The 23,386-nt window shown below is 38.6% G+C and overlaps 1 pseudogene; it reads right to left on the bottom strand.

Annotated features, from left to right (window-relative positions):
• The window catches only part of LOC149148999 (sucrose synthase 2 pseudogene), a 63,918-nt pseudogene extending 40,900 nt beyond the window's left edge, over positions 1–23,018 (bottom strand).
• Positions 23,019–23,386: the final 368 nt, after the last annotated feature.

Raw genomic sequence — 23,386 nt, 5'->3', positions numbered from 1 at the left:
ACTTCCTTAATGAGATGATCAGGCGTTGACAGAAGAATTCCAAGTTTGTCATCAAAAGTGCATTCCATATCACCCTCAAGCTAATGGGACGGTGGAAGCATTTAATAAGATATTGGATAATGCACTAACAAAGGTTTACAATGCGCAGAGGAATGATTGGGATGTGCACGTACCAACGGTGTTATGGGCTTATATAACTACTTGTGAGAAGCTGACTGGATAGACACCTTTTTGACTAGTCTATGGCGTAGAAGTTGTGATGTCGATGGAGTACATTGTGCCTAGTCTATGGATAGTAGCATTCATAGGAATGGAAAACCACGGAGCCTTAGAAGAAAGGTTCGCATAGATGAAAGAGCTGGGGGAGGATAGATTCTCGGCTGGGTTCCATAAACAAGTTCAGAAGGAGTGCGAAAAGCATGGCATGATTGACACATCAAACTGCACACCTTCAAGGTAAACGTTTTAGTTTTATTATATGACAACAAGTTTGATAAATTTCCAGGAAAATTTCAGATGCATTGGTTGGGGCCATATGTGATCAAGGAGATTACCGATGGTGGAGCAGTTCAGCTTGTGAAATTGAATGGAGATCCATTTCTCGGAAAGGTAAATGGCAGTTGATTGAAGCCATACACAAGGGATCTAGCTAGATGAATTTATGACAATAGCATAGTCTTAGTGCTCTAGTCAGCTGCAAGGAGGTGCGAGACTATAAACTACATTGCCCAGGTTGAAGAGATGTGCGATGAGGGGCCTACACGGAATAGAAGGGTGTCATAATGTCAACAGACACATGAAGGGAGTTGTGCTATAGGATGAGAGACTGCGAAGTGTAGTCGGAAAGTGATTTCTATCGTCACTGTTCATGATTTGAGGCGGAAAATAGCTAAGAGGAAGGTGGGGAGCATTTAGGGCTGAATTTAAGAGCGAGATCTTTGAAAATTGGTCGCTAATCTAGCATTTATGAGAAGATTTTGGGGGGAACGGTCGAATTTGAATTTGAATTTTCCTACAAATTACAGATGGTCATCCAACTAGAGACCCTTTGCAATTTAAGATTTTATGTATTATGCTCTCTATTGTGCATGAATTGTGCATTCTTTGAGGACTTGGTCAATATTTTTTTATTTGAGAGGTTACCTGAGGAAACCTAGAAGCTCATTAACAACTTCATTTCTACACCAGATGAGACTGCGAGTGTCGAAGGGTCTATTGCCTTTGAGGGAGCTTCCTTTGAGGTTATGGGTATGGAGGTTCCCGCAGCAGTGCCAAATCGACGAGGTCACCTAAGCCGAAGCCTACACTGGCAAGATAGGTTCCCAAGCCGAATAAGGGTAAACAAAATAAGATGCTGTTAGTGTGCAAGTCACCAAGGAAACATTAGAGAATAGAAAAGCCAACCATGTAGGAGAAAGACAAAGTGGTAGATCTAGAGGCTGATGAGGGCACAAAGGACATCAATATTGAGGGGGTAGAACCTATTTTGGAGCTAACAGAATACATCCCTTCACGCCAAGGCAAGGTGAAGGTCCCAAAGGACCCAGATGAGGGAGATTCTCTCCTTCATACACCCTTTCTGCCAGAAAATATCACGTTTGAAGGTCCGCGCTTGGTGCGCATCCCACATCTGAAGCTTGAATATTGGGACTTGGGGGACAATGAGAGGTTCCCCCACCTGGCGACCAATACCTTCATGAAGCGAGTATTCTACAAGGAGTCTGGTGTCACCATGTTGGAGCTAGTGAAGTGGATTCGTGGGGTGGAAAAGGTAGTATTGTTGAATCTGCTATGGGTGCCACGTTACCACTGCGCTCTCATAAATTTGATTGTTATCAAACAATTGTTGTGCCTGGTGAACGATGGGTTCTTATGGTTGGGAGAGTCGATCCCTATAACCAACATGTAGATCCACATGATCACCTTACTACCACATTTAGGGCTGAATCTAGCCAAGGAATTTGGCAGAAAGATAGGTCAGCGCGACCTCGCCGAAAGGATGAAGGACAAGTTTAAGCTTGTTAAGAAGTCACGCGGATATTCAATTTCGAGCATTATGGACCCCGAGGGTGAAGGTGGCCACCCAGATCTTGGTTGGCAAGGTGATGAGGAAGTGTCGCACAAATGAGGTGTCCACATCAGTCGTTTCACTAACGGCCTAGTGCATGGAGGGCGTATAGTTAAACTAGGTGTGCTACCTATGTAGTGATTTCCTTGTTATCTGCAGAGAAGCACAAGACCACAATAAGACATTTCACTACTCATGACTCTTACTTTTGATTGTGCTGGTCAGGTGGGAGTTACCGGAGGATAGCTAATTTCCTCTGATTGCACCAGAGTTTCCAGAAGCAATGAAGTTTGCTTCGCTATGGGGCACAAAGGATCCTAAGCAGGTCTAGGAGAGGAAAGTATTTTGGGTATTGATGGAAATGAGCATTAATATGGCCATCAGCTGGAAGCCACGATTGTCACCGACCATTTTTTAGAATTTATCTGGGTACATGAATTTCAAAGTGGACTTCCACCAAATTTCCATTCAGGAGCGAAAGGATCCAAAATAGAAGTGGTATGATTTACCATATCTAGTGACGGATGATGCCATTGCAATAGTTCTCGAGTGGTGGCTAGCAGACTGGAGCACAACATCAGATTTGTCCATCAGGACTAGTAAGTCCGTGGAAAAATAGAAAAAAGAAGCGACCCGATTGAAATTGTAGCAGTTGGCTGAAAAGAGAAAGAAGGAGACTGGCGAGAAGGCATGCATAGAAGTGGAGCGCACTGCCAAGGAAAAAGCAGAGCAGGAAGAGCACGACTCTAGTAGGAGCCAGAAATCCCCTTCACCATAGACAGAGGATGAAGAGCAATCAGAACATGGTGGTGGAGATTTGGAAAGCACTCCCCTCCGGGTGAAGCAGAATAGGGAATAGGAAAAAGAAGGACCGCGAAAGAAGACCAAGGCTTCTAAGTCATCACTCGATCCAATCACCTTGATAGAAGGTGACTTAGATGACATTGGTGACAAGGTAAGGGATATGACTGTGGAACTAATATAACAGTTTGAGTAGCAGCAAAAGCAGGCATTAAGTACCATACAAATGGTTTGCGCGAGTTATAGACCCAAACAACTAGACTGCAAGTAGGTGCAGGGAAGAGCAGCACGACATCAACTAGTTTGGCGTCAAGGACAAATCAAGCTACAGAGTTGGTTCGATCCTTGGATCTCCAGGTAGTCGCATTGCCGGATGGAGTTCTGAGCACAGAGTTGGAAGCTGACAAGGCTACTGTTAGCGTGCTGAGGAATGTTGGCCTCAACTTGGCCTCGCTCCCCAGTGAATTCCTTCACACACTTCAAGCAGGTGTGATTGAATAGCTTAAGGCCAAAGAGAAGCATGCGCTGAGCATGATCATTGAGAAGAAAATAAACAACAAATAGATATTCGTTGAGAAGACAGCCGTGTTGGAAGCCTGAAAGAAGGTTCAGGAGAAGAATGGGCACAATGCAACAGTAGCAGTCGAAGCATGTAAAATTGTTCTGGAACTGCATATCTTAGAAGAAGCACCAAAGGAGGTAAAAATTAGGAAATTGGCTATAGTTGTGTGTGACGCGAAGACTGAGATGGCCAAGGTTCATTTTGAACTAAACTTGAAAATTACGGAGATTGAGTTGAGGACACAGCTTTCAACTCCACCAGAGGTCAAAGAACAACATGAAGCTGCCGTGAGGGATGGCGTTGCCATAATAGATTCTGTGGTGGTGGAATGTACTGTGCTCTTCGACTAGTCTATGGAGCTAATCACGAGTCTGCAGGAAGATCCTAACTTGCAGAGTTTGAACACAGAGGCCCGAGAAATACAACAACAATATGACGAAGCAAAGACTACAAGAACAGGTGGAAGCAGCACAACAAAAAGAGGTAGTCCTCAAGGCCAGATTGGGGCCTTGGTTGGAGGAGACTTATGTGATCTCCACCACCATTGGGGAGAAATTGGCCAGCATGCAGAGAACACATCAGAAGATCCAGGAAGATATCGCAGGACCAACAACCGAGCAACTAGTGGAGCAGGTAAAACAGGAAGCTAGTAGTGCACAACTGAAGTTGCAGTGGCACAAGTGGAGTTGGGAGGTCTTCCTAACAAGATATTCATGCTAGAAAAGTGACTCAAAGGTGAGTCATGATATTTGTGTTGTGGGCTTGTTGGGATAAGGTCACTTAAGGTCAATTTTGGGGCAAAGCCCAAGTTTTGGGGTTGAAAGCCCAATTTTTTGTATATAAAGAGTAAAGTCTCCGCAAGATGTGGTCGCAGAGTGCATAGATAAAAAGTGTCATAAAGGGATTTTCCCTTCTTTTATGTAAGTTGTGTCGGCTTGTATAGACCTACCCATGGTCCGCAAACCATGGGATTGTATAAAAAAGAGAGTCTTAGAGAGTCTAAAGTAGAGGAAGTGAAGTTCATAGTTGATGTAATGGGTCAGTAGAAGTGTCGAGTGAAGAATCTTAGAGTAGAAGAGAGGCTCTATAGCTATGTGCGCAGAGGCCCATAGTAGAGTCCACAACTGAGTGTGCGGACCCTTGCAGTTGAGTGCACAGGGTAGTTTGAGTTTGTAAGAAGATCTGAAGCATTAATAAAGAGAGTGTTCTAAAAATATCTTTGTTTTGTCCTATTACTTCTGTTATGAATGAATGTGATTATGTTATGATGAACAATGGGTTTATGATTTAATGTTGTATTGATGCACGAATTTGTATGTTTTACATTGTTATAAGAATGCAAGTAATAATATATGTTTATGTGAAGAATATCTTAATGCATGCTAAAGATACCTAACACTTAAGCTAATGTGGGTAATAATAGACTTAGGAGTGATTATAGAGGCGTGGAAGTAGTTGATTCACCGGTTCAGGGTCCGTGAAAGATAGTCGTAGACCTTTGCGAAGGTCCAAGGGTTATTAAGAGAAGTATATTGATAAGCCATTAAAGGCTCATCAATCTACGCAAAGGCAGAGTTAGGGCATAAAACAATATTACACTAATCTATGGGTGTGGAAACTTGGTTTTAGCATCCCCCCATACTACTTTGGGTGAGACTTCAGTTCGCGCTGCGTGGATTGATGCCGAGATGGCCAGTAGTGTAGGGATTTTTTTGGCTAACTTAACTCCGAACCTGGGTCAGGATCCCCTAAGCTAACACTTGGAAAAATAGTGATGATTTGTTAAGGGAAAGAATGGAAAATTGGAAAAAAAAGCAATTATTTGTTAACGGAAAGAATGGAAACTTGGAAAAATAGGGATGATTTGTTAACAGAAAGTGATGATTGATGATTGAAGGTATTTCATAATGAATTTGAATATGGTGTAAGGAGATGAAATTTAGGAAAATGATTTAGTTTTTCCAATATATAATTGAGGAGATATTGTCAAAAGGACATAGTTATATTAAAATATTGAAAATTAAATAAATGAAATAAAAAATAAATAACTAGATATGTATGTGACAACATCTTTAAAAAATAAACTAGTCTACATCCATCTTATAGGAAGATTTTCACATGGAGGGAATTGACCCATGTTGCTAGTTGACAGATCTTAGGTGAACATGGGTATACACTAGTTATATGTATAATGTGTCAACTCCAGGCTAGCCATATAAAGAATTACACATCTTCTTTATTTGACCACCAAAATGTTTTATTTATGGCCCACATTGTCAACGTTAACATGTTTTTTGGTTGTCAACATAACTTTAAATAAATGTTCCATCATATTAAGAAGTAAAAAACATATATCTATGGAATAGAATCTCACTCTAAATACTCATTGAATTATTTTTGTTATTAACATTTTTTGAAATCTTACATGTAAACTCTATATTAAATGTTGAATAAATTACAAATCTCCCTCATTCCTTGAATTGGAAATCACCAATCAATGAAATAAGAAAAATCTCTTATTATATTTGATGCTGAAATATTTTATTCAACATCTATATTGGAATATCTTTCATTAAAACTCACATAAATTTTGTTTATATATATATATTGAAATATTTTACTTAACTCCATATTAATAATTGAATAAATTAGTGGAACCATATAAATTAAATGGTTGGTAAACATAGATATGCATCAATGCATCAAAGCACTTGCATCATGTTACATATCATATTGCCAAATTTTAACATGATTTTTAACCATGAGGATTAATCCTTATTTTTCCATGGAGACCCTTAACCCTCTTAACCCATAGATTGGTTTTGTTATAATACCGTGACTTACTAATACCACATACCCAAAAAATCATAACACATGTTCATATGATAATTTTTTAATTAAACAATTTAATTTAAAAGGTAGAAAGTTCATAATTACTTTTGAGATAAATCATAACCTTCCATCTCTGACTAATACCAAGAATATTCTAAAATATTTGGTGAAGGTTAAATCCCTACCATCCACCTAATAATTATTGATAATTGAATCAAAATTATGGAAGCTCTATTCTAAAATAGACACAGACTTAATTACACGTCTCCATCACCATAAAAATTGAAAATATATAAAAAAATATTTAAATCAATTATTTTATGTTTCTTTATATAAAGTTGATATAAAATTATGCTATTTAATATGAGCATTAGAATAGAAATATTTTATTTGTAGTTGACATTGTCATATTCTTTTTTTTTATTAATATACTTTTGTAAAATATTACAGGTTAATTGAACATAGAGTGAATTATGCATATTAATATTATTATTTTTAGATGCCACATATGTAAACTTCACATTATCCATAGTGTATAAACTACACATTTCCTTCATACTAAAAAACATAAAATAATTTAAAGTAAATTGAAACTTTTTCCTTTCAATTACTTTGTCTTGTTATATAAAGTTGATACAAAATTAAAGTGAAAATTATTATTTTCTGTTTGTGGTAAGATTTTTATTTTTGTTACTATTTTTAATTTTTTAATGTAAATATTTTTTAATTATGTTTAGATGTCAACATTTCCCCATACTACAGTGTTTCTTAGCATGGGATCACATTTCTTTATGATTAATTTTTTAATCCTTAATATGAAGAAGTGATGAAATTTTTTATTGTATAAACGTTTTATAAATTAACATGGAATTAAGTGATAGACAAATTACATGTTAGGGGTGGCAGGTGATGAGGGGTTATTTTAAGCCCTAGATCACAAATAGAATCTAATTTTGCTTGAAGTTTAGGGATAGGTTCTAATAACCAAACATAAGTGTATGGGATCTTTCAAGGGCTTTCTATGGCGAAGGAAGAAACATTACAAGGATTTTTATAGTTGGGAATTCTAAAAGCATTATAGGCCACCTCGGGAGAACCTATTATAAGGTCCCTCTCCTCAACTCAATCTTCAGTTGTATAATGATTTTTCTCTCTTGATATTTGTGTTTTCATGTTTTGAGGAACAACTATTTCAAGGTGAATGTTATGGAAAATCACCCAGTTAGACTATCAATGGGATTGTTATTAATCAAAGATTAATTTTCATCTTCTCCCATCCCATGACTCCCCCCCCTAGCTGTAAAATGTTATTTTAGCGATTAGTTAGCTCAACAAGGATATTTAGAATTGAAGAAAATAGGTTTTAGGGGAGTGGACATCCCTTCTATTCACATGCCTCCCATGCAGGTTCATTATATTTTGGTCCTCCCTCGGCCTCAATAGTTTCTACATGTGGAGGAGCTAGTTATGGTTTATCATGGGGGAAATGAATACCTTTTTAATGCCATATTGAGTGAGCATAGGCGGGATATTAGATTTTCTCTATGTTCGATGAATTTTTAGTTTCTCACCATTCTTTGTAATGAATCGATCAAACCTCAAATGATCAAATTCATGCTTCGACTTCAGGAGGTGGTGTTTTTTGCATCATGTTAAATGGTGGGAGAATGATTTTTTGGCAACCCAAGAGAATTCCAAATTACGAATTTTTAGTTTCTCACCATTCTTTGTAATGAATCGATCAAACCTCAAATGATCAAATTCATGCTTCGACTTCAGGAGGTGGTGTTTTTTGCATCATGTTAAATGGTGGGAGAATGATTTTTTGGCAACCCAAGAGAATTCCAAATTACGTATCTGCTTGTGGGGTCTATCAGGTCATGTTATTGTCAATTTTCCACTTCCAGGTATGATGGTCATTATTTATCATTTTTGTATGTCTCACATTTATGGGTTTTCAAGTTAAACCGACCCTAATATGAGTTGTTGGTGATAATATTATTACCCAAGTTGCATGAGGGAATTGGGTTTTCTTAACCTTGGGTCTTCATTATTGTTCATGTCATTCTCTAGCTTCTTAAAGATAATAAAATTTGGGTTTCTCTAGCTTTAGTCGAGAATAGGATGGATTTATTTAGGTTATTGAAGTATGATAGGGTAGTGAAATCCATTTGTGAGCATAGTGAGGTTTTGCTAAAATTTTGGCATCATAAGGTTGGATTTTCTATGTTGAATCAAGATGTTTCAATCCTTAATGATGAGATACATTTCTATATACCTTCTTAAATGTGTACATACCATAGCACATGCTTGTTAATTTCTTGATCCTATAGCTAGGATTGAGATTAAGGGCAAAGGGAAAGTATGGATGCAAGATCAAAAGATACAGTTGCAACATATTGATACCGGTGGTTATCTGCATAGTCATGATAAGAAGCACACTTGAATAGTTAATGGTTAGCAGGAGGTATGTTACTCTTTTATGAGACAATTCAATTGTAGATTGTTTTCTATAAAGGTGGATATTGGTGGCCACCCACCTATTCCACTTGGACCCCCACCACTGTTTCTTTCAGTTTTTTATTTTCCTTAATTGTAGCACAATTTACTATTTTTGGTAGCTTTTTAGGGCCTAAACTTTCGGAGCTGTTTTGAGGCCATAAGCAACGTTTTTTGGAAAATGAGAAAACATAGGTATTTAGTAATGTTTTCAATTAAAATTTGTAATTGTAGTCCTTAGATAGATATTTCTAATGAGGTATTGTGTCCGTCAAATGAAGATCATATGCCAAATTTACAACCGCGAGAAGTTGATGTACCAATTTATCCAAACATGGCCCATAGTTTGGGTACTTCATCTCTTAGGTTTAGGTTTTTGGATGTTTAGGGTTTTCCATTGTTACTAAATAATAAATAGGCCTTCAAACCTCATTTTAACACAATTTAGAGGTATGTATCCACCACATCTCTTCTCAAAAATAAGCTACCATCGTCAGAGCTAGTTATTTCCATTTCTGTATGTAGGCATATTTCAGTTCTTTGAAATTAATGAAATAAAGTTTTATTTCTGCTGCATCTCTTTGTATATGTGTATTTTGCTGCGTTCGTGCATAAGTTCATATCAGTGGTATTAGAGAGGTATGCTCTTTCTCTGTTTTCCTTTGTATGTCCCCAACAAGGTGAGGGTGTAAAGAGTTAGGGCTCAAACTGGCTGAACCTTTGCAAGACTAGCCTCGGAAACCCCGATGACCTCCCATGGTGGAAGAAACTAAAGGTGAGGGGGAAAGATATCCTTTCAAAATATTGCTTGAGGAAGCGCTCAAGTGACAGAGGAATGCGATGAAGGACAACCTTTCCTAGATCCTTTAGCGGCTACCCACAAGTGACACATCTTCATCCAAAAACCACTCTAGAGGCTCATCTCCTTTTAAGGTACAAGTTAACTTTGATATTCCCATATTTGAAGGCTAGATAGATGTGATGCTGTAGATAGATGGTTAAATCTATTGGAAGGATATTTTTGAGTTCATGAATTTTCCAATTAGGGAAATATTACTTTTACACTTCTTAAAGCAGCCCCACACATCAGGGACTGGTGGGAAACCTATTGTGAACAAAAGGACGAGAGGGAATCCTCACTATTTTTAGCCGCACCCACTTGGAATTTTTTCTGAGACGCCATCAACAAACAATATTACCATTTCAGGAGCTATGAAGATAAATACATAAAGTGTACCACACTGCAGGAGGGAAGGGACCAAGATGTGCTGGAGTTCACAAATTTTTTCCATACCCTTCGCATGAAGCTGGGTATCAAGGATTCTAAGCGGAATTTGGTACTCAAGTATGATGACTATCTACACAAGTACATCTAGGACGTGATGGAGTTCCTGGAAATATCCTTGCTTAGTGTCACTTATCGATACACTGTCAAGATCGAACAAAAATTTAAATAGAAGAAGCGAAAATTTGGATCTGCGAATCCGACGCAAGGGAAAGGCACCCCCAAGCCACAAAACAAAGTACAAAGCCAAGGTGGGGTGACCCAGGAAAATTCGTTGAAGCCGTAAGTGAAGAAAAAAACACAAAGAAAAACAAGGACATAGGGAAATGGTGTGAGTTCTATAAGAGCCCCACTCACGACACAAGTGAGTGTTGAGCCAAGTAGTCACTGATGACTAAACTGAAGGCATCTGAATCAGATGCATGTTCAGAATATGAGTCAGAAACTGATAAAGAGAATGGAAAAGGGAAGCAGACTATCGATGTGGAACCTAGTTCCAATGTTGCCACCACTAATATCTAGAAGGATGAGCTCGAAGATCCAAAGGAGGGGGAGCGACTCTTCCACTCATAGATGTGGGTGAAGGGTTCACCGATACAGTTCATTATCGACAACGAGAGGCAAAAGAAACTCATTGTAATAGAGGTCATGAAGCAGTTGGGCTTACCGACCACATCACACCTGAAGTTGTACACCATCAGTGTTAGGACCTCATATTGTCCCTTTTTGACCATACATTTTGCCATGATACCATCCTTTTCAACCTACATTTAAAAGTCCTTGTTAGTGTTTTAACCCAATTATCCCAAAGGTATGTATTGATTCTTCTCATCACTATACGTTTTATATTTAGCATATAATCACGATATCTTCATAGTTAATCTTTAAATTGTTAAGTGCTGAACAGTTAAAGAATGATGTGCAGTCCGTGTTGCTGAAACAACCTGGAGTTTGCGAGACTATTTTTGCAGTTGCTGAAACAGTAGAAACAAAACATGAATCTCGAAGCTGAAACAGCTGAGATTTGCATTCTAAATTTGACAACAACAAAGGAACTAGATTGATCACCGAGGAAGATGTTACACTGGATGTAATGCCTATAATCTAAAGACAGTATTACTATAACAACATTTTGTTGATGGGAAATTGATTTCCCTATTTTTGTATAATGGGTTAAAATAGAATCCATAATGTAAATCTTGTGTAATAGATGTCTCCTCTTTATAAAGAGGAGACATCTACATTAGAAGGGGGAGACTATGGAAAAAGGCGTAGCTGAAGGAACAGGACTAGAATTCTTTTTGTAATATGACATATGATGGATGAATAAAATTTTGTTTTGAACATCTTTTTCTAGTTCTTGTCTCCTGGGGAACCTTGTGAGAAGGACAGGGCCCACCTTCATCACAAAATTCACCCATTATATTTATGTAGTGTGTCTTTTATTCATGCCTTGTTAACAAGTACTGCTTGCTGAATATTGTTTATAATACCTTTTGCTCAAACTCTGTTTCTTTCTCAATTGATTGTTGTATTATTCAAAGTTAATTCATGAGTGTTTCACCGGTGATTAAGTTACAGAGTGAATTGGCAAGCTAGCTAATCAGAGGCAGGTACTGGAGATTCCCGCTCTGGGGATAGGGTCCTGACTCTCTGTTACAGCACAACCATCGTTTTCCTTTGCAGATTGATTCTTTTCCATTATATGACTCTTTGAATGGAATTAAGCATTCTTTGATAGTTATCTACAATAGAGTATAATTGTTGTAATGTAGAGTGGAGCTTCAATTTGTTAAAGTAAGGCGTTATTTGTTTGTACTACAACTTTTGTTGCTTTTAAAATTGAGTGCATATAGTACGCAGTTGCCTTTGAAATAACAAGACTTCCCTGGGTTGACAATTTATGTCGCACTTTGTTGTTTAATTCAATAAGCAATTAAAGTGACCAACAATCGGGTGGCTTCACCGAGCGCGAGATCTACGCTTTAGCCAACAATGTCATCCTCCCTACAACATTGAGCCATTCATGGATGAGGTATTGTGTGATGTTGCTCCTCTTGAAGTTTGTGATGTATTATTAGGTTAACCATACTTGTGGAAGCGATAGGTTGTGTATGAGTTTAGGCCTCACACTATTATTACTTTGGGTGATAAGTTTTACATGATACCAGAAGTAGCACTGCCTACCGCCATTTCTTTGATCACTGTGAAGCAATACAGTAATATCATTTCCCAAACCAGAAAATTTGTTTTCCTTATGATTTTCCCTTAGGGAAAGAAGAAGATTACGGCCACAACTTCCAGAAAGAGCTCCTATACATGACAACAATAGATGGACAAGATTATTGAGGAGTACAGGGATATCTTCACCTCACCCACAAGGGTACCTCTACATAGTCAAGTCAAGCACTCCATTGATCTGACCCCGGGTATGCCACTACCCAATGGAACGATCTATCGATGCTCTGTTAGGTCCCTATAGTACTAGTGATTACCCCATTACTATTCTAGTTGTATCCCTTATTAATATTGTTGTGCCCCTATTGTCCCCATATTTTTATTACTGTGCCCCATAGAATCCCTCTATTGTTATTTTTGAGGCTTTATATTATTATTGTTAGGTCGGCTGGGTTATATTGTGACTCCTTATACTCCTATATATAGAAAGGAGGTTTTGTCATTTGTATCATCCAAGAATTGCTCATTTGTGTAATGTAAAGGAGGTTTCCCCCTCGAAGAGGCTGAATTATAAGGCGTTGATCTCTCTTTTCTATCCTTTTGTGAGTTGGTTTCATAACATTTGGTATCAGAGCTTTGGATTCTAGGGTTTCGTTGCTCCAAAAAGGTCATCATGGCATTTTCACTATAACTTTCTTTCTGCGACGTTTCAGAAGCAAAAAAAAAAACCCATTTGAGATGAAATAATACTAAACCTTGGGTCCAAATTTCAGAGCTTTTCGCGCTATATTTGCGGAGATATGACCTGAGGAAGTTGGTATTTTTGCAGACCCCTGAATTACATTCCAAACAGGTGACCTAGGGAAAATCGTCATAACTTTCTCTCTGAGCATCAGATTCAAATTTTGTAAGAAGATATAGAAATAGGACGGACTGTAGTTTCTTGTATATAGTTTTTAGAGCCAAAGGTTGAAACAGTGACACGTGGCACTTCATACAAGTTCGCTCTTCTGGAAAGGTCTATAATCAAGTCATCTTGGGAGATTGTGCATAACTCTTTCTTGGAGAATCCAATTTGGATCAGACTTGTGGCATTCGAAAGAGGACACAGAGCGCTACTATAGGTCACAATTTTAGAGCTGGATGATTCGAAATTGCAGAGATACATCAGATTCTATATCAAGCTTCTACAAAGTGAAAAAAGGTGTGTAGTTGTTTTAAATTTTTGCATAAGCTTGGTTTGAAAAATTAGTTTGAAGGAATTCAAAGGGCATAGTAAAGCATTATTATCGGTAATTGATGCCCCGAGGAAAGAAAATGCAAAAACCTAGTAAGCAACATGAAAGCTCTAGCATGACTCATGAAGAAGAGGAAGAAATGCAACATGATATATCAAAATTATGAAACCAAGTGCAACAAGTGTCACTTGCACAAAAAGCAACAGAATCTGAGATGGATGGTTTAAGGAAAGATGTAGAAGCTAAGATGGATGGTTTAAAGAAAGGTATAGAAGCTAATATGGATTGTTTAAAGAAAGGTGTAGAAGCTAAGATGGATGGCATGGAAGCTAAGATGAATGGCATGGATGCTAAGATTGACGACATGGATGATAAGATGGAAGAATTGAAGATAAATATGAATAAGTTGCTACAAGAAATGGCCACTAATGGTGAAAGGGTAGAAACTCATGATGAGAACAAAAGAAATGTTAATCATGATTCCATAGATTCTAATGTTGGATCGAAGACCCACCATATTCCAAAAATCGATATGAGGAAGTTTGATGGCAAGGATCCTGCAACATGGATATTACAGATGGAGCAATTTTTCGATCTCAATAATGTGCAAAACACACAAAAGGTACGTATTGCAACTTTATATTTGGAACCAAATCAGTTTGTATGGTAACAATGGCTTTGCTCTCGTAAACAAATTATCACTTGGGCAATTTTTATGGAAGAATTGACAGCACATTATGAGGATACAAAAAGCAACACCTTTTTTAGCCAATTGATAAGTCTCAAACAAAAGGGTTCAATAATGGAGCACATTGAGGAGTTCCAAAAATTGAACATAAGGCTAAAAAATATTACAGAGGAGCATAGGATTGATGTGTTCATAGGGAATTTAAAGGATAATATCCAACATGATTTTCACCTTTGGGAACCTGATTCATTAGAGAAGGCATTCAGGTTAGCAAGAAAAATGGAAAGCAAAATTATGGCAACCAGGAAGCATACTAGTCACAACTATAAAGATGGAAGTGTTGTTACCCCTAGCCTTCCACAACCTATAAGGTTGACACCACAAAAATTGGAAGAAAAAATAGCAAAAGGGCTTTGTTATAGTTGTGATAGCAAATACACAAAAGGTCATAAGTGTGCTGAGAAGAAATTATTCTACATAGATTGTGAAGAGGAAGAAGAAAAGGAGCAAGAAAGGTCAAAAGAAGAGGATATACTCTAGGAACAAAGCCTAGATAAAGAAGAAATGAATCCGACTATATCTTGTAATGCATTGGATGGAATTACCACTCCTCAAACCATCAAGATAGAATGACAAATCAAGAAGAAAAAGGTAATAGTGTTGATTGATTCAGGAAGCACCCACAATTTTATTCATTGTAAGGTAGCAAAAGAATTGAATTGCTTCCTATATCCAACACCAGAGTGTCAAGTGATGGTTGCAAATGGAGGAACGATAAATTGCTCTGGAAAGTGCCATAATATCAAGCTATCCATGGGAGAATATGTATTGACTAGCCCAATGCTTTCCATTCCAATGGGAGGTGCTGATGTTGTACTAGGAGTCCAATGGCTACAATCCTTGGGTACAATAGCTTTTAATTTTCAAGAACTTTTCATGAATTTTTTTGTGGAAGGAAAGGAAGTTGAATTAAGGGGTATTGCAGGGAAACCAGGAAAGATAATCAGCTCTAACGGTATGACAAAGCTTCTAAAAAAGGAACAAAGAGGTGTAATTGCACAATTATGTTCGCTAGATGTTTCCACATCGGAGTCATCTATTTCTCTAGATCTCCAAAAAGTCTTGGACAATCATTCCAAGGTATTTGAGACTCCGAAAGGTCTCCCACCTATTCGTGATCATGATCATGCTATTCATCTGATTCCAGGAAGTGTTCCTCCAAACATCAAGCCGTACAGATATCCCTATGCCCAAAAGAGTGAAATTGAATGTATGGTTGCAGAAATGCTAGAGGCTGGTATAATTCAACCTAGTCAAAGTTCTTTCTTTGCTCCAGTAGTATTGGTGCACAGGAAGGATGGATCATGGCGCATGTGTCCAGATTATAGGGAGCTCAACAAGCTCACTATTAAAGATAAGTTTCCCATTCCTGTCATTGATGAATTATTGGATGAATTGCATGGATCAATTTACTTCACCAAGTTGGATCTTCGTTCAGGATATCATCAAATCAGAATGAAGACTGAAGACATTCCAAAAATAGCATTTAGAACTCATGAGGGTCATTATGATTTTTTGGTCATGCCTTTTGGCCTTACCAATGCACCTTCTACATTTCAAGGTTTGATGAATTCCATTTTCAAACCCTTCCTTAGAAAATTTGTGTTAGTATTTTTTGATGATATACTAATCTACAGCAAGTCTTGGAAGGATCATGTTGAACATGTTGACAGGGTGCTACAACTATTGGAGGAGAAACAATTATATGCGAAAAGATCCAAATGTTTCTTTGGAGTACAAGAGGTGGAATATCTGGGTCATATTGTATCTCATGAAGGAGTTAAGGTAGACCCTATCAAAATTAAAGCCATTAAGGAATGGAAAATCCCCACATCCATAAAGCATCTACGAGGATTTCTCGGGTTGACAGGGTATTATTGCAAGTTTGTTAAGAATTATGGGAGAATAGTAGCACCTCTAACAACATTATTGAAGAAAGATGCATTTTCATGGACTCCGAAGCAACAAAGGCCTTCGAACATCTTAAAGAGGCAATGTGCCAAGCACCTGTCTTAGCTACACCGGACTTCACAAAAACCTTTATTGTGGAATGTGATGCTTCAGGAAATGGAATTGGTGCCGTTCTAATACAAGATGAAAGACCCATTGCTTTTGAAAGTCGTCTAATCAAGGGAAAGTTTTTACACAAAGCTATTTATGAGAAGGAAATGTTGGCAATACTACATGCACTTAAGAAATGGCGACCCTACCTAATGGGAAGACACTTCAAGGTAAAAACGGATCATGATAGCCTTAAATACTTTTTAGAACAAAGATTATCCTTTGAAGAGCAACAAAAGTGGGTCACAAAGATGTTGGGTTATGACTTTGAAATCATCTACAAAAAAGGGAAGAAAAATGTGGTGGCAGATGCACTCTCAAGAAAGGAAGAGGACGTGGAAGCATTGTTGTGCGCCATTTCTATTATCCAACCAGATTGGATAAATGAAGCAAGGGAGGAATGGAAGAATGATGAAGTGTGGGAACTTATTCGAAAGTTACAACAAGATTCCAGTACATCTAATACATTTAGTTGGCAAAATGATTCATTATGATACAAAGATCACTTATACCTATGTAAGAATTCACAACTCAAACAAAATATTCTTATGGAATTGTGCACTTCTCCCTTAGGAGGGCACTCAGGATTTTTAAAAACTTACCACAGGGTTAAGAAGGAATTTTTTTGGGATGGCCTTAAATCAGATATTCAAAAGTTTTTGGCGGAATGTTTCGTTTGCCAACAAAATAAAGTTGAAAAAATTAATACCTCGGGTCTATTACAACCTTTATCCATTCCAAGCCAACCTTAGGAGGAGGTTTCAATGGATTTTATCACAGGTTTACCCAAGCCTGAGGGAAAGAGTGTCATCATGGTGGTAGTTGATAGACTTACCAAGTATGCACACTTTTGTGCATTATCACATCCATTTAAAGCCAGTACAGTTTCTACTGCATTTATGGAAACAATTCAAAAGCTAGATGGAAACCCAAAGATTATTGTAAGTGACAGAGATCCCATTTTCACTGGAAATTTTTGGACAGAATTATTTTCTTGTCTTGGTACTCAATTAGCTCATAGCTCATCTTATCATCCTCAATTTGATGGGCAAACTGAGATAGTAAACAAATGTTTGGAAGGATATCTTCGTTGCTTTGTATATGATAAACAGACACAATGGGTCAAATGGTTGCCTCTAGATGAATGGTGGTATAACACTTCCTTCCATACAACAACAAAAATGACCCCATTTATGGCACTTTATGGATATTAGCCACCGTCCATCACATCATATTTAAGAGAAAATTCTAAGGTTCAAGCAGTGGAACATCACATCGAACATCAACAACAAGTCCTCCAACTCTTAAAGGATAACCTCGTGTTGGCAAAGAATAGAATGGAACAAGCAGTAGATCAACATCGCAGCGAAAGAAGTTTTAATGTAGGTGATTGGGTATTCCTACGGCTACAACCATATAAACAAATGTCACTCAAGCAAGCTAAGAAGGATAATAAATTATCACCAAAGTATTATGGTCCGTACGAGGTGTTGCAAAAGATTGGTACTATGGCATACAAATTGGAGCTTCCTGCAATGTCTTGAGTGCACCCAGTTTTCCATGTTTCATGTTTATAGAAAGTTATAGGCAACAAGCTCCCAGTTCAAACAATATTGCTAGAACTTGACAAGGAAGGAAAAATTATATTGGAACCGGAAGAAGTCACAGAAACAAGAACTCGACAGCTATGAAATCGATCAATTTTTTAGTATCTCATCAAGTGGAAGAACTTATCCACTGAAGATTCCACATGGGAGGATGAGAATCTTATACAGAAGCATCCAAAACTACTCAAGCGTTGAGGACAACACTTTTTTGAAGGAGAGGGGCATGTTAGGTCCCTATAATACTAGTGATTACCCCATTACTATTGTAGTTGTATCCCTTATTAATATTGTTGTGCTCCTATTGTCCCCATATTTTTATTACTGTGCCCCATAGAATCCCTCTATTGTTATTTTTGTGGCTTTATATTATTATTGTTAGGTCGGCTAGGTTATATTGTGACTCCTTAGACTCCTATATATAGAAAGGAGGTTTTTTCATTTGTATCATCCAAGAATTGTTCATTTGTGTAATGCAAAGGAGGTTGCCCCCTCGAAGAGGCTGAATTCTAAGGCGTTGATCTCTCTTTTCTATCCTTTTGTGAGCTGGTTTCATAACATGCTCTTTTATGGAGAAAGATGAAACCAAGAGGCAAATTTAAGATCTATTGCAGAAAGGGCACATTAGGCTAAGTTCATCACCCTGTGGGAGCCCAATCATGTTGGTACAGAAGAAGGATGGGACCTGGAGACTCTGTATTGATTATCAAGTGCTGAACAATATCACTGTCCAAAACAAGTATCCAATCCCATGGATTGATAACCTTCTGGACTAGCTTAAGGGGGCCAAATATTTCAGTAAGATTGACTTGAAGTCTGGTTATCACCAAGTACCAATCGAACCCTCCGATGTGTGGAAGACTGCCTTTTTATCCAAGGAGGGCCTTTTTGAATGGTTGGTCATGCGTTTTGGGTTGAAAAATTCCCCTGCAATCTTCATGAGGCTGATAGAATACATCTTGTGACCCTTCGCCAACTAATTTGTGGTGGTGTATTTGGATGGAATTGTCATCTTCAGCTAGAGTTGGGAAGGGTACCTCCACCATATTCGACAGGTCCTCCAAACCCTACAGAAACAAAAGTTGTGTGCCAATTTGGAGAAATTCACTTTTGGTATGACCCAGGTCCAATATCTAGGGTACATCATTGATGAGCGGGGTGTGAATGTGGACCCGACAAAGATACAAGTCATTTGGGATTGGACAACCCCAACCACTCTAACAGAGCTCTACAGCTTTCTGGGCCTTGCCAACTTCTACCGCAGGTTCATGTTGGGGTTCTCTCATATCACTTGGCCCTAGAGTTAAGTCACCAAGGGAGGAGCGAAAGAAAATTTCTTTTGGTATAAATCCCAATAGAAGGAATTTACCAAGTTGAAGCATTTCCTCTTCTCTACACCAGTTCTCACATTACCAGACTTGCAACAACCATTTGAGATCGAGACAAATGCCTCTGACTCTACTATTGGTGCAGTTGTTACTCAACAGGGGCATCCAGTGGCATGTCATAGTGAGACACTTTCAGACACAGTCTAAAAGTATCCCACCTATGACAAAGATATGTATTCCATTGTGCAGGCCTGTGAAAAATGGAAGCATTACATTCTAGGGAAGGAAACAATCATCCACACACACCACTAACCCCTGTCGTTCATATAGACACAAGGGAAGTTGCAGATTGATTGCCATAAAAAATGGTCCACATACTTGCAACAATTCCATTTGAACATTAAGTGCAAAAAGGGAAGCACCAACAATGTTATAGACTGCCTCAACTAACCGCCGGTTGGTGGGCCCCAGTATAGTAGGAATAATGCTACAACTCCTGGAACTCCCTTCTTTAATTTTATCAACTCGGTAGTTCGTAACAAACTTGGAAGCGACGGTGCTGTATGCACAAGTACTAGCTCTTGCCGCAACTGTCACTTGGTCAGCTGGCACAAGTCTGCTAGGAGCTTAAGCCAACTTCTATGAGCTCTCAAAAGAAGCTTTTTAACTGATGGATGAAAGCTAACTCGAAGGAAGCTAATCTATTTGCGAAAAGAGATTGAAAAACTGAAGGAAAACGCAAACCCTAGTAAACCCTAATTCTACCAGCTAGTCCTATTGATGCAAAGGAGAGAATGCAAACTATTGAAAGAGATGCCATTACTTCTATGAAGGTAAAATACATGTGTCTAGACTACCTCTATCTGAAGAAAACATCTTTTTGTATTTTTGATTAAGTCGTCACAGTTATCATGCATACAATTTAACTGTTTTTGACTGTGCAGAGGTGGATTGGCGAGAGTGAATGCTGGGAAGAGGTTGGGAAGGTTCAGAGAGGGCCCAAGGGGTCCCTAACACCCTTCCAGAGAGTTTCACAGAGTTTGGCTATCAAGAAACCTCATTCGTGAGCTTCTACAGGAAGTCTGCAGGGGTTCTACAGGATGTTTCAGGAATTTCTATAGGATGTTCAGAAATTTCTACAGGATGTTTAAAAATTGGATTTTGGAGGCTGGGTGAGTGAGGGAAGATGCATGAATGGATATGGAGGTAGGATAGGGGTTTGAAGTGGCCCAGGGACTAGTGGATGGAGTGGTGAGAAGGTGTAGATAGCTAAGTTGGCTCAAAGAAGGATGAACAATGATGTACAAAAACTAGGGTTATGTGAGCAAATGTGGCAAACGTGAGGTAAGGATTCTAAGTAGAGGGTGGAGTGGATGGTGCTGATGGAGAATAAGCAGATGAAGGAGTGGTACAGGTGCTTTGCAAGTCGTTTTTCCAATATGAACCAACAAAGACTTGTAAATTCAAAGACCTAGTTACGTTGACCTAATTTGCTAGCTGTCAGTAAAGAGAATGAACAGAAGTGTGACCTGCAATGAAACCATGTATTATAACTCATGCAACTAAGCAAACGAAAGTCTGAACTTGTAACCAACTTCTACACATGAAGATCAAACACTAGTGATTGCATGGCAAAGCAAAATCAGTGTTTTTATGGGCAGCAAAGTCATCCTAGTCAGAGCTCCTGATCCCACTGAGGGAGAGGTGAAACCACAGATGTTTGTTGGCCCTTTTCTTGAAGATTTTTCTGTTAGAAACTGATCAACTAAATCTAAGCATGAAAAGTTATTTTACTCATCAAAAACAACCTAAATAACAAAACAAGATTTAAATCTAAATAGCAGATTTTATTCTAAGAATGCAGCAAAGACACATGAAAGTAAACAAAGGAGGTACTGGGCACTTGAGATGGGCCCAACCCCAAGAGATATAGCCTCCTAAGAGAGATTTAGAGCTGGTGCAAAGCTGGATTCATCTTTATTGAGCAAGAAATGTTACATTCCAAAAACTGTCCACAAGGAGAACTTGAAAATGTGCTTAGAGCAAAGCTAATCTACTCCCTAAAAATCGAACTACAAACTAGCTAACTTCTGCCTACACCATGACTAAAAAATGACTACAAAATGACTATAAAGTGACTAACTGAAATGAGGCCCTAATCCCTCTTATTTATACAAATTGAGGACCCCAACAGTCCTCCTAAACTTTAGGGACTCGGCTGCCCAAAACTTGCAGTTAACAACAGTCCTACTTGACTTGCTTGGCTGCCCTTGTGGTAATTGATTTGGTGGCCCTTGAACTCTGAGCTGATGGTGGAGAATTTGAGGTAAGGGCCCATAAATGAAGGGGACACCTTCCTACAAATCCTCTCCCTTGTTCTCCCACGAATTTGGCTGCCAAGTGCTCATTAAAACCTTCAATTTTGTCTCCAAATTGACCAAAAAGGCTACACAAAGCACACATTATACTTGTTGGCATAATGACTAACCCAATTCAATCTATTAGCATAAATATAATCAAAAACATGCAATAAACTAATGAGAATGGTGGATTAAGTCAAATTAGGAGGTTGAATGAGCCCATATAATTATCCATTTTTGGGGCTCATCATCACCCCCCTACTGAAAGTGTTGCTCATCCTTTGAGCAACCAATCTATCTCCTCATATTTGATCGCCTTGGTGGCCTCCCTGTCATGCTAAGCTTCTGAAGTGATGTCCTCTTCTCAGTCATGAAACCATGCTTTTCTCCTTGCTTCTTCCCACTTCCTGTGCTCCTTTTCCTACAGAAGTTTCAACTTTGGTATGATTGTGCAAGTATATTTAATCAGATGGTGGCAATGGTGGTGAAAGGAGATGAAACCAGTGGAGGATGGAAGAAAAGAGTGGTTGCATGCCTCCTCAACAAACTTCAAGCTTCAAATCCCTCTCCATAATCGATTTTGGCCTACCCAAAGGCTCTACAGGATGTTTCTTGTAGCAATATAGAACTTCCTGTAGAAAGTTCTGTAGCTTCCTGTAGAAGGTTGAACCATGACTAGAATGTGTCCGAACCCTGAAAAAATGAGTATTCATGGAGGGGATGGATGTGAGGGTGCCTGGGAACTTGGTAGGGACCCTTCTGCTTGTGTTGGGAGGCCCCCTTTCCGCATTGTGTTCCTGCAACCTGCAACAATTTCCATGGATTAAACTTGTTTTTTCCCTCTCTGTTTCTTCCTTCTTTTCTTTCTTACTTTTCCTCTTGCTTCTTCTGTGGCTTTTCCTGTGATGGCTTACCCTAGGTTTTCTTTCCCTTAGCTTCCTTACCCTTAGTTTTCTTCTCTGCCTCACTATCTTGCTTCCTCACGCTCTGTTTTGGCTTGTGCACTAATCAGAATGGGAATTCTGTATATGGTTTCCTCCCCAAAATGTGGAGGACAGTATCCCTCAAGTGTTTTTTTTCTTTGCAAACCATCCAACCAGTCCTGTCATGTTTTTCACTCTATCGAGTCTTGCCATAGATAAGATAATGGGCTTTTTATGGTCATTCAAAACACACATGTGTTCAATTGTTTGTTCAGGATTGAACAAGAGTTCCTCAATTGAACCATGTAAAGTAGTAAGACAATGCTGCTCCTCTGTATAAGGGAAATAAATCTGCATGTCTGCTCCAGGAGAAACAACGTTGAATTTGGGATCAAAAACATCAATTCCATGAACCACACGATAAATACCAGGAAGGGTGAAAGCAGTGTGGCTCTCATACTGGCCAACAATATCCTTGCTTCCAGCAATCTCTTGATATGTGCTAGTGATAATAAAATCTGCATGATTCATTGCAATTAGATCTGCAGTAAACTGGAAAGAGAAATGGTATTTTTCTTCATATTTTTTCAGTATATGTCTGAATCTGAGTATTTGGTCTTCTCCAAAGCATGGGCTATGTTGCACTGAAGACAATTCCAGGCAACAATAAGAAATCGAATTTTGAATTCATAGACAGACTTGCATTCACATTTTTCCTACCCCCTCAACATGTCGAATTCACCACCTTTTGAATTATTTGCATGGGAAAGTTATGTTCAGGCCTACCTCACTGAGAATTGCCACCCTCGACGTGAACAGTCCAAGCTTCTTCGTATGCTGGGTTTCCTGTAGCGCAGCTTCCTGTAGAAACACCTGTAGAGCACCCCTGCACCTCTGAG

This window comes from Pinus tabuliformis, chromosome 9 (assembly GCF_031772625.1).
Source record: "Pinus tabuliformis cultivar Carrire ecotype Pingquan chromosome 9, CPIR1, whole genome shotgun sequence".
NCBI classification, from domain to species: Eukaryota; Viridiplantae; Streptophyta; class Pinopsida; order Pinales; family Pinaceae; genus Pinus; species Pinus tabuliformis.
The sequence above is the reverse complement of the archived record's forward strand: the minus strand, read 5'-3'. Positions and strand labels throughout refer to the sequence as shown.